This window comes from Suricata suricatta, chromosome 11, assembly GCF_006229205.1.
Source record: "Suricata suricatta isolate VVHF042 chromosome 11, meerkat_22Aug2017_6uvM2_HiC, whole genome shotgun sequence".
Taxonomy (NCBI): domain Eukaryota; kingdom Metazoa; phylum Chordata; class Mammalia; order Carnivora; family Herpestidae; genus Suricata; species Suricata suricatta.
In genome coordinates this window covers 58,124,832-58,137,175 of record NC_043710.1, presented here as the reverse complement: position 1 = coordinate 58,137,175, position 12,344 = coordinate 58,124,832, and the positions used below count along the sequence as shown (strand labels likewise).

The window sequence follows — 12,344 nt, the reverse complement described above, 5'->3', positions numbered from 1 at the left end:
TCTCTCTCAAAGTAAATAAATAAACATTTAAATAAAGAAGACCTAAAGACCTACCATAAAACTAAATAATAATTTAGACAGTATACTAATGGCACTGGGAGACAAACAGACCAGTGAACAGAATAGAAAGGCTAGAAAAAGGCTAGATGTAGGACACCGGTTTATGACAAAGGTGACATCATGGTGCACTGGCAAAAGGATGGTCTTTTCAATGAATGGTGCTGGGTTGACTAGTTATCCATATGGAAAAAGATTCATCTTGACTCCTAACTCCCCATTATACACAAAAATCAGTTCCACATAGATTGCAAATCTAACCCAAAGGGAAAACAATAAAGCTTTTAGAAGAAAATAGAACAAGAGCATATATGAGGAAACAATCAACAAAATTAAATGGCAGCCTATGGGATGGGAGAAGATATTTGCAAATATCTAATAAAGGGTTAGTATCCAAAATCTATAAAGACCTTATCAAACTCAACATCCAAAAAACAAATAACCCAGTTAAGAATGGGCAGAAGACGTGAATAGACATTTTTCCAAAGAAGACATCCAGATGGCTAATAGACAATGGAAAGATGTTCAACATCAATCATCATCAGGGAAATACAAATAAAAACTACAATGAGATATCACCTCACACCTGTCAGAATAGCTAACGTCAACAATTCAGGAAACAACAGATGTTGGTGAGGATGTGGAAAACAAGAAAGCCTCTTACACTATTGGTGGGAAAGCAAACTGGTGCAGCCACTCTGGAGAACAGTATGGAGGTTCCTCAGAAAGTTAAAAACAGAATAACCCTATGATTCAGTAACCCCACTACTAGGTTTTTACTCAAAGGATACAAAAATACAGACTCGAAGGGGCACATGCACCTCAATGTTTATAGCAGTGTTATCAACAATAGCCAAATTATGGAAAGAGCGCAAATGTCCACTGACTAATGACCGAATAAAGAAGATGTGGTATGTATATACAATGGAATATTACTCATCCACCAAAAGGAGTGAAATCCTGCCATTTGCAATGACGTGGATGGAGCTAGAGTGTATTAGAGTGTATTACGCTAAGAGTAATAAAGTCAGTCAAAGACAAATACCATATGATTTCACTCAGATGTGCAATTTACGAAACAAAACAATGAACATATGGGAAGAGGTGGGGTAAGAAAGAGGGAAACAAACCATAAGAGACTCTTTGCAATAAATGGAGGGTTGCTGGAAGGGTGGTGGGTGGGGGACAGGCTACATGGATAATGAGGTACCAAGGAGGGCACTTGTTGGCATGAGCCTTGGGTGTTCTATATAAATGATGAATCACAAAATCCTACTCCTGAAAACAATATTACACTATCCATTAACTAACCAGAATTTAAATTAAAACTTGAAGAGAAAAAGAAGAAAAAGATTATGTCCAAATGGCCAATAATAAAATGAGAAGAAAAAGCCCTCGACTTCACTAGTCACCAAGGAAATGCAAATTAAAACCACAATGAGATACCACTACACACATACACACACACACACACACACACACACACACACACTTCTAAGCGTACAGCCCTCCTACACTGATGGTGGAAGTATGAATGGGTAAAACCACTCTGCGAAACCACTTGACCATATCTATTAAAGCTGAACAAAGGCATCATTCAGCTCTTCTACTCCTAAGTACACCCTGAAGAGAAACCCAAGCACCTATTTACCAAAAAGCCTGTACAAGAATGTTTATCTCTGCTGTGTTTGTTACAGTTGAAAATCAGAAAAAACCCAACGCCCATCAACAGAAGAGAGGGTAAACACAGTGTTGCGACAGAACAGCGTCCAGCAATGAAAATGAACCAATGGCTGCCGCGCACAATTCCACGGATGGCTCTCACAAGCACATTAGGCAAGAGAAGAAACACTGTGATCCCGTTTATGTAAAATTGAAAAGTACGCATAACCCACCTCCGTATAACCCACCTCCAGTCACCTCGAGGCAGATAGTGGCTATCTTTGGGGGCAGAGACTGCCAGGGGCCAGCCGGATCTCTGATAGTACCACCTCTGGATCTGGGTGTGGTCACTGGGCTGTGCGCCTGAACAACTTTATGCAGTTCCACAGGGCAGTTATGCTTTAATAGGATGTTAAACAAAAGAGCCAGGGCAATGGCCCTAGGAAGAAGGGGTGGCTGAATCTAGTGACCCCGATCCTGACAGTTCTGGATACTACACACTGGAGTGTCACGCCTGGCACCCAGGGTGGGTGGGACAACCTAGGGTGGGGAGCAGGGAAGGAGCCCCGGGCGGGGTCCTGGCCTGGCCTGGCCTGGCCTTGTTACACATGGGCCGTGACCTTCTGTGGGCCTCCGCCTCCATCTTTCAGAAGACTGTGGCTTTGCCACTGGGAGTACTCTGACCCAAGAGAGGGTCCCACAAGGTGAGGATGGAACCCCTGTACCTCAACCAGACACATACCTACAAGGTTTCCTCTCTGAGAAGAGGCACCAGGCTGGGACCCCAGATGTTCTTGACCCTGGGGGCAGGTGCTGGGGGAAAGGAGCTGTACCTACCCAGGTGGCAGTGAGGGAGGACGAGGTCTCAAGTGAGGCTCATGGGTCCTGGAACACCAGCAGACACCGGGCTCCCTCTGAGGGGACGGAGAAGTGAGAGGGACAGGAGACCCAGCTGGCTGCCACATGGAGAAGGCACTAGCAAAGTGCAAAGCTAGGGGCGCCTGCATGGCTCAGTCAGTTGAGCGTCTGACTTTAGCTCAGATCATAATCTCACAGTCTGTGGGTTCGAGCCCCACATCGGGCTCTTTGCTAAAAGCTCAGACCCTGGAGCCTGCTTCCGATTCTCTGTCTCCTTCTCTCTCTGTCCCTCTCCCACTCGTACTCTGTTTCTCTCTCAAAAACATTAAAAAAAATTTTTTTTAAAGTATAAGGTTAGAGCAGTAAAATGAGAAGGCAGGCCATAGCACTTGAAATGACAGATTCACGTGTAAAGGAAGATAAGGCAAATTCTAGAGCTTCATGAGCAGGAGACTCAACTTTCCTTGGTGGGCGGCCCCTTGTGGGGGTGAAAGGGAGGACACAGGAAGGCCTGCCGGGGGTCCCTCCTCTGGGCCATGACCGCCCATACGCCACACTGGGGTGCCCCATCCTGCAGCCTGAGCCCAGCACAGCGGGCTTCACCCAGTGCCAGCCAAAGGAGACAACGAAGCCCCACACCCACAGCCCGGCAACCAAACCCCCCATCCATGCCCCTGCCTCCCTTCCTTGGCCTCCCACCACACCCCACTCTAGGCAACAGGCCCCCCTCCCCATCCCATGGTCAAAGATGGACAGAACAGCTGCATCTCCCAATTCGGGGACACAGACAATGCCAACATTCAGATCTTGGCTGACACCCATTCAGCTGGCCCTGCGCTAACAATGAGGGTCAGAGTCTCAAAGATGTCCCAGGGAGGAGGGGTACAGACAGACAGACAGACAAGCAGCCATGACACATACCATGAACTAAGCCAGATACTCAGCAGTCATGCTCCCAGGAGTAAGGTGCATTGCAGGTGGGTTTATAGGGACAGGAAAAACAGTGGTGTCCCTTCAAGAGGGAGCCAGAGTAGGGCTTGAAGGCATGGGGAGAGCAGGCAGGTTGCACTCCAGATGGGGGAAGGCAGGGGTGTGGAGCAGAGAGTGGGGAAAGCTGGCACGGCCAGCTCTGCATGGCTAGGATGCGAGGCTACCGGGCTCAGACTCTTACTGAGGGCACAGGGGAGCCAAGGAGGGGTGGAGGGAGGGGTGAGACTCGCGGGCAGACGCTGAGGAAAGAGGCTGAGGCAGCGCCCCGGGTGGGGAGGACTGTGGCCTGAGCCAGGACGGAGCAGGCCAGGTGCCAGGGAGAAGCCTAGAAAGGGAAAGCCTCGGCATTTGGGGACTGGCGGGTTGTACGGTTTTCGTTCTGCAAGTGTACGCATCCCCTTTTATCCCACAGCACACCCCCATTCTCCTCTTGCCCCCTCAAGCTGCCATACCACTGTTCTGGCCTCCGGCATGTACTGGGGACTAGAGAAAGGATGGCAGGGTGGGGGAGGGAAGCGTGTGAGGAAGGGAGCTGGGCCACCGGTTCACACTACAGTTCATGCTCCAGTTCACACTCTGGGCTCCAGCAGCAGGGCAGGGGGCCGGGCCGGTGAGTCACTCCAGCCACCGCCAGGCAGCCTGGCACCGGGGCTGGGAAATCCTGTCTTTCTTCTCCACTCCCTTGCCCTTATCGTTTCTGTGTCCAAACCAGTCTCCACCCAGACGTGGCGATCTTTGCAAACAGAAATGCAACCGAGTCGTCCAATGCTTGGAGAACGTGGAGGGCCTGAAGAGCAGGGCCAGGCCCGTCGAGGGCACGGGGTCGGTCTCTGGTCCTGGGGTGCTGATGAACCCCCACCAGTGCATTCGAGGGAAAAGCCAGCTTTGAGGCTGGCTCGCCCATGTGGTCCCAGCTGAGTCCCACGGCCTCTGGCCCACAGCTGTTCCTCACTGGGCCCTGGGTCCTTCCACAGGGTGGTGTGAGGAGGCCAGGCACCCCAGCACGCAGGCACCTCTGGGAGAGGAGCTCCAAAGGGGCATGCTAGCCTGGGCTCTGCTGGGGCAAGGGCGGGGCAGGAGGAAGCTGGGACTGAGAAAGGAGCCACACTCCTGGCGGCGGGGACTTCCCTGGACAGGAGGTGGGCTCCAGGCAGGGCGAGCAGCTGGTTTGGGCCCTGAAAGTCATGCATCCTGAGAAACCCAGGGCCACTGGCCACCCTACCTGGGAGCTCCCAGCTGCGCACATCCTGCCCTCTGAGAAGGTGCTGGGGGCAGGGGGGCAGTACAGCTGGGTGCCACCCACCAGGGGTGCTTCTCTCTCCTACTTGGGTGGGGGCGATGTCTGGAGCTACAGCTCACCCACACAAGGGAAACAACCTGACAAAATGCGACTTGATCAGGTCATGGCTCCACTGTGCTGTGTGACTCCAGGCAAGCCCCCGCCCTTGCTGGCCTACAGGTCCTCACCATTGAATGGCAGAAAAGGGGACACTCCTTGCTTTTTTCAATCTGCTGGGCTTGTTACCAGGACAGCCTCTTTTCCTGCTTCCTGAACAGGCCGTCTGTGCTTCCGGTACCACGTGCCTCCAAGACTCAAGTGGGAAACCTGCTGAGGTGGTACCCATTTCTCAGACACGGAAACTGACACTGCAGTCCTGGGTCGAGCTCGTGCACACCCTCAGAAATGAGCTGTGCTGTTTTCATGGCAGACGAGGTGAAGGGCTCAGAGAGGGAAGAGATGCACTGGGAACTGAGTCAGGGGCCTGTCTCACATCAGAGCTGTGCTCTTGCCTGGCCTTCCATCCCTCCCTCAAACAAAGACAGGGACCCATTCATCAGCCCCTGGGAGGTCCACCCAGCGGGCGTCCGCTCCCCAACCTTCCCTCACACCTGCCAAGGACACAGACAGGAGTCTGGCAGGGCGCCACCTGGGAGGTCCACTTGCCTGAGGACAGACAGCCCTGGTGCCAAGCTGAGAGACCTGCTCAGAAAGGGGCACAGATTCACTCAGGGCATGAAAGGCTCGTGGAGGAGGCGACAGCTAAGCAGGCTCTCGAACTGGGAGGCTGTGATTCCAAGAAGTGGAAATGGACGGTTAAGAGGAGGACGGAACATTGTGGGGGAAGATACCATTTAAGTGAGGCTGGAAGACGAGATGCAAGGGAGAGGAAGAAGGAAGAAGGTGCCAGCACAGTAACATTGCCAGAGCCAGCAAGTGAGTGTCCTGGAAGCCAGGCTGAGGCCTCGGGAGGGTGCCAGCATCTGAGCTGGGTGCCCGGATAGCTCACAGGAAGCTGGGATGGAAAGAAAGCCAGGACGAAGGCAGACAGACTATAGAAACAGACCCTGAGAAGCAGGGCCTTGTGCAGCATGGCCGTGGCTGTGGGGTTGAAAGGGAGACCCTCCCTGAGGCAGGTGTGCCACGTGCAGGGCAGGGGCTCTCTGGCTGGGGTTCTCACTGGAGGCAGAGGTGGGTGACAGCCTCACCTCCGGGCAGAGGTGTGCTGGCAGCACCTGCAGGGTCTGTGTGCTGCTCCGCACCATGTCATGTGGCGGGGCCTCAGAATGTCCCATCCACATCCTCATCCTCATCCACAGATTGGGAGACAGTTACCTTCTTCATGCCTCGAAGTTCTATCTCATCCGTAAAATGAAGGCTGGCTCTACCCGCCCAACTGGCCTAGCTCGCCCCACACACCTCTGCTCCAGGTGGGACTCGGCCTCACTGGCCTTACTATACTCATCTGCAAAATGGGGCTCCTACCAGGCCCCAGCCCTCCTAGGGTGACAGTGGGGATCAAGGAACCCTGCCTGGCATTGAGTTTGTTGAATGAATGACTACAATGAGCTGAGCGCCACTCTGAAAGCCCTGACATACTGTCAGGCACAGGCAAGGGTCTGGTCACCAGGGCAACCCACAGGAACATGCTAGCACACTCCCTTCTTCCAAATATCCCGGAGCTCTGGCTACCACGATCTCAGGCTGGGCTCTAGGGCCAGAGATGCAGCAGTTCCAGGCTCTGCCCACAAAAACTCCTAGGCTGGGGAGGGAGGGCCGGGAGAGACGGAGCACCAGGGGTGAACACTGGGGGAAGCCAGTGTCTGTGGGTGCCCGGGAAGAGGGGAATCTCAGGATGGCCTGCAATGACAGTGCAAGTGGTCCCTCCGAGAGGCTGAAGAATGCCCCCCCCCCCACCCAAATATCCGTGTCCTACTCCCTGGAACCTGACAATGTTACCTTAGGTGGCAAAAAAGATCTTTTGCAGATGTGATTAAGGATCTCGAGTTGTGGAGATTATTCTGGATTCTCCAGCTGGGCCCTAAACTTTAATCGCAGTGTCCTCATCAAAGGGAGACAGAAGGAAGACAAGGCAGGCCAGAAGAGGACAAGGCAACAGGACAAGGGGAGTAGAAAGACTGGGGTCATGAGGTCACAGGAAGGCCAGCAGCCACAAGACGCTGGAAGAGACAAGGAACAGATTCTCCTCTGGAGCCTCCAGATGGAACGAACGCTGCCAATACCATTTTGATCCCCACGACTCATTTCAGACTTCTGGCCTCCACAACCGGAAGAGAAGAAACTGGTGTTACGTGTGCACTGATTTGTTACCACAGCAAGAGAAAACAAACACTGTTCCTGGGGAAGATAGTGGGCAGCCAGGGATGTGGCCTCACACCTCTCAAGGGAGTGAGTGGACGAGCTAGCAATACTCAGCCTGAATTGCTTCCATGGAAAACAAGGTTGCCCCAAACTTCTGAGTCTTAGTTACTGGTAACAAACCATGCAGCGCCCACTGCACCTGACCGGCGTAAGTTATACGACAGCAGGTGGCATGTGGGCAGGGGCAGGCTGTCAGGCTCTCTGCCATTTGTCCCCCAGGGCACAAGGTCCTGTGGCCATCCCTTGGGCACACTCCATGACTGATGGTTAGCTGAGTATCAATGGATGAGCTTTTTCTGCCCCGGCCACTAGCCCCTTCTTCCAAGAGACCACGTGTACCCCCCTGTGGCAGTCAGTAAACTAGAGCCCCCCACCCACAGGCCACCGCAGCCTCAGCCACGGGCACCCTCAGACCTCTAGAGCACTGAGGTGGGGCCCCAGCGACACATCTCTGAACAAGCAGAATGGGAAGCAGTAACTCAGGCCAGGACCGCAAGCAAATGCTCACATTCCATTAGGCCGCCTGTGTCCCAGCCTGAGGGCCGCTTCCTACAACATCCTGGATTAAAATCCCAAAGGGACTTGGCCCATTTTGCCTTTAGTGAGCAGGGAAAAGCAGGGCCTGAGGCCAAGGGAAGTGGGCAGCCTGGCCTAACTGAACGCAGTCCCAGGGGGTCACCGTCAACTGAGGGAGAAGCCACCAAACCCGGGCAGGTCTTGAAGGCAAGGTGTGGGGGGCCGCAGCCAGCCAAGAACTGTTCTGAGTAGCAAGGGCAAGGCATGAAGGGGCAGAAAAGGTCTCCGGGGGGGGACTTGCGGGGTGGAGGGAAGGGGCTCCAAAGGCACTTAAAACCTGACGATAGAGGGCTGGGCAGGAAGGTGAGAAAGAAGACCAGCTGTGGACAGACTCCCTCTCTGTCTGCACAGGCCCCAAAGTAGCTGGAGGGTCTCCCCAAGTCCCCAACTCTGAGGGGTGCAGACCTGCCCCCTGCAGCTGGGGGAGCCTAAGGCCTGCTGCCGAGCTTTTCATATACCCGTTAGGGGGACAGGAGACTTTGAGAAGCGCAGGGCCTTGGTTGGGCAGACAGGCAGCAGGACTGCTGACCCAAGGCTTCCGAGCCCCGCCCTCCACACCAGTGAAGAGTGAGGGGAGGGGCTTCCACTTCAATGGGAGGAAACCCTTCTCCCTTTCCCTGCTCCCAAAGTTTTCCCCTCCATGCTGTGGGCCCTCTCCCCCAGGAAAGGGACTAGGTGATACCCACTATTAATTACAGTTGACCTTGAACAACAGTGGGGGGAGGGTTGAAGCAGGGGTTAGGGGGTGCCAGTCCCGCCAGCAGTCAAAAATCCACCTATAACTTTTGACTCCCCCAAACTTTACTGCTAGTAGCCTGTCATGAACCAGAAGCCTAAACATAACACACCAGTAACATAAACAGTTAACACATAGTTTGTTCCTTGTATGTATTATATACTGCATTACAATACACTAAGCTAGAGAAAAGGAACTGTTATTAAGGAAATCCTAAAAAAGGGAAAACACATTTACAGTACTGTAAAAATCAACGTACCAGTAGAACTGTGCACTTCGAACCCGTGCTGCTCAAGGATCGACTGCACTATTAATTATAATGGCTATCAAACACCAGGTACTTAGTAAGGCACTTTTAGCAACACGATCTACCTTAATCATCATCATTCCCCAATCCCTGTCATCAAGCAAAATTCATCCCTGGGCACAGGCAAGGGCAGAGAAGAAGCCTGACACAAGGACAGACCCTGCAGGCAGGAGAGGAGGTGGAGAGAGGCTTCCCTGTGCCCTCTGTGGGCTCCAAGCCCGCCTCCTGTTCAGGGCCCAGGGGTTCAGGGCTGTCCTGAGAGCCTGTGGAAAAAGGCAGAAGCAGCCTGAAGGCCTGGGGGCAGGGTCCTGGACGTTGTCCCCCAAAGCCCAAAGGCCTCCTATCTCTGACTTCCCCCCCCGCCCCCGTGGTGGCCCCATCTCAAAAAGGGCTCCCCAATCCACCCTCCCTCTGCACTGTGCACCCCCCAAACATCTCCCACACGCACTATCCCAGCTCTGGGAATCTCTTATCAGATCCCCTCCCCCGTGCCAAACCTAGCCCTGAGCAGGTGCTAGGCAGAGGAGAGGCAGAGGAGCGGCAGAGGAGTGGGGAGAGGGCCTCTCCCTGCTGCGGCCTCCTCCTCACTGGCCTCTGTAGTAACTGTCCTGGTTGTTCCGAGGCATAGCTGACCATTTAAGGCCCTTCCCCTTCCCCACGGGGCTACCATTCAGAGTCACACCTCCAGGCCTTTCCCCTGGGCCTGCAATGCCCTGCCCTTTCTCTTCTGCTTGCTGAATTGTTCATCCTGAGCCCCAGCAGTCAAGTGTCTGCAGCGAAATCTCCCCGAGCTCCCGGGCAGCCCCCTGCCCTGGGCTCCAGCACTAGATGCTCGCTCACAAGGGCTAATCTGTTACCCCATCTACCTCGCCAGTCAGAAGGAAGGCTCATCAGGGCACTGACCCCACCTCAATGGCCTGGCACCCAGCTCTGGACTAGCCTAAAGGAGCGCCAGCTGGGTCCACCCTACCCTGCCAGTCCCTCAGCCAGGCAAAGCAGCCAGGCCTCCCCACCCCTACCCCAGGACTCTGGGGACTGGAGCAGGGACCAGGCCCAAAGACCCTGGGAGGTCTCAATCCTTGCAGCAGAACATAGCGGTTTCCCTGGGAGGCCTCACCGCAGAGCTGGCTGAGCCCTACCCTCAAACCCCTCTCTTCCAGGAAGTCTACCCAGATTTTCCCCCTAGAATGGGTGGCCTCAGCACTATACTCTCCAACGCTGGTACAGGAAGATTCTGACCTGTGAGCCAGGCTGACCTAAGTTCAAATTTTGTCTCAGCAGCCCTGAGGGACAAGGTAGCTCACTTCATCCTCTGCCCTACCCTCCTCATCCCTGAGGGCTGGTGCGGATTCCCTCCACATGAAGACTTGGCACCTGTTACTGACCTTCTGTCCTACTTCACCTCTGGACCCCAGGCTGGTTTCCCCAGGTCCCCAAATCTGAGGGGCACAGGCAGGATCAGAGAAGCCCAAGATCCATTCTCTCCCAGATCTTCACGGCCGTCCCCCCTCCAGCCCCAGTCTGACACACCCGAGCCTAACAGCCCAGAAAAAGGCCCTATCAAACCAGGGAGGGTTAGGACGCAAATGGTCTTGGCCATGCCCCTTTCCCAAGCCTCCAAGGCCAGGGTTGAGGGGGACATCCAGGTGGGCTTGTGGAATTGAACGGATGGAGAAGGACTGGGAAGAGAACAAGAAAGAGGAATGGTGAGGAAGATGAGAAGAGACAGTCAAGCCCGGAGGGGTTAAACCTCACCTCCTCAGTACTAAGAAACTGGCTCCGGAACACCCACCCAGAGGGAGGTGGAAGAGGCCCCAGGCCGCGGGGTGGGGATGGGGGTGGGCAGTAGCCCGGGGGGTGGGGCTACTCGGATTCTCGAAGCCCCCAACCCCCCCCCGCCCCGGGCCTCAAGGCCCGCTCTCACCTCCTTCCTCCCCCGCCAGGGGAATGCGCACCCGCACACCTATTAGTGCTCACAGGGCACGCACCCGCCCGCGCCGCACCCGCACACACACACACCTCCGAAACACACACGGACACGCGCGCTCGCACACGCCTCCCTCTGCGCAGCGCCTCCTACCTGCCGCGCCGCCCCGGCTCGGGCCGGCCGCAGATGCAGGGCACCGCGCGGCCGCTGGAACCCAGGCTGCACCGGCCTCCGGCTCGGGCCGGGGATCCGGCTGGGGCTGGTCTGGGGCGGGGGCTCGAGCTCCGACTCCCTCCCAGGCTGTGGCCCGCCCCGCCCCGCGGCCTCCGCCCATTTGGGGACAGAGGCGTGGTCTCCAGCGGGGCGGGCGGGCCAGGATTGCTGCGCAGGCGAACTGGCGCCGTGCACTGGGGCGAACCGGCTGGGAGGTGGCCGCCGGGTTCCCTCTCCCGGGGTGGAGGGTGACTTAGGGGCCGCAGGGCTTGGCCCGACCTCTCTCGGCTCCTCAGGCCTCCGGTCTCCCTCCTTCCCTCCAGACCTTCCTCGTTCCTCCGCGGAGAATCTCCCGGAGCACCCCAGAGCCGAACCCAGGTCTGCTCTACTCGAAGGTTCTGTGCCAGCCCCGCACAAGGCTAGCAGGCCGGCCGCGCTTCGGGCATGCATCTTCTGTAGAGAGCCCTGCAAGGCCCAAACAAGGAGTCTGGGAAAAGAGGGGCTTGAAGAGGCGAGCGCCCATCTCTTCCCCCTCTCCAAGGCTCGGATTGAGGAGGGGGACTCTAGAGCGGTGGAAAGTGCACTCAAGGAAGGCCCTTAGATGAGGAAAGCTGGCCCCAGGCCCTTATTGAGCTTTGACACGTGCGTAATAGGACCCCTTCAGGAGCTGCCGGTTTCTGGAGTAAGGTTGAGGTTTGTGAATGACAAACCTTGGCACGGAGTAGGGGCCCAGGGCTTCTGGGAAACATGCCTCTCTGATCTGTTCACCCCAGGCCTACGCTAGCCCACTTTGCAGATACAGAAACTCCTGCCTACTCACCGGCGTTTTCAGGCCCACTCACCGGGATTCTCAGTCTCGGTTAATGATCTCATTAACTTCTCAGGCACTCAGACTATCCGGCCACGGCCTCACACTCTGCTTCCCAAACCTCCCAGATGTTTCCTTCTCCCCAAGGTGTAGCTCCAGCCCCGCCTCCTACCCCCCTACCCCTTCTCTAGTCCCCATCCAGCCAAGGAAGACTTTGAAATATGCAACCATGACCGGCCACCCACAGAACAATGTTCCAAAATTGCCCTAGGGCTGAGCTCCCCCAACCATTGCTGGGCCCGTGCCCTGGCATGCAGCCTCCCCCAGGCTGTCAGTGCTCCTCTCAGGCCGTGTGTCTGGGGCTCTGCTGCTATCTGGATAGCCCTTCCTTCCTCCAGGAGGCAAGTGCTGACCATCAAGCCTCTAGAGCCATAGCCTCCATCGCCAAGCCCCACCCCCAATTCTCTAGGAGGCCTCACCCCGCCTTCTTCAGCTTCTGCACTGTTGGTGCTTCTTGCCTGGCCTACACCCTGCTGCCTCTCTTGGAGT

The 12,344-nt window shown here is 55.5% G+C and overlaps 1 protein-coding gene across 1 annotated transcript in view; it reads right to left on the bottom strand.

Annotated features, from left to right (window-relative positions):
• Positions 1–11,076, bottom strand: part of CAPN5 (calpain 5) — a 52,428-nt gene extending 41,352 nt beyond the window's left edge. Inside the window, exon 1 of the mRNA XM_029914664.1 lies at positions 10,928–11,076. The gene's annotated coding sequence lies outside the window, so the exon portion shown is untranslated. The remainder of the gene's footprint in view (positions 1–10,927) is intronic.
• Positions 11,077–12,344: the final 1,268 nt, after the last annotated feature.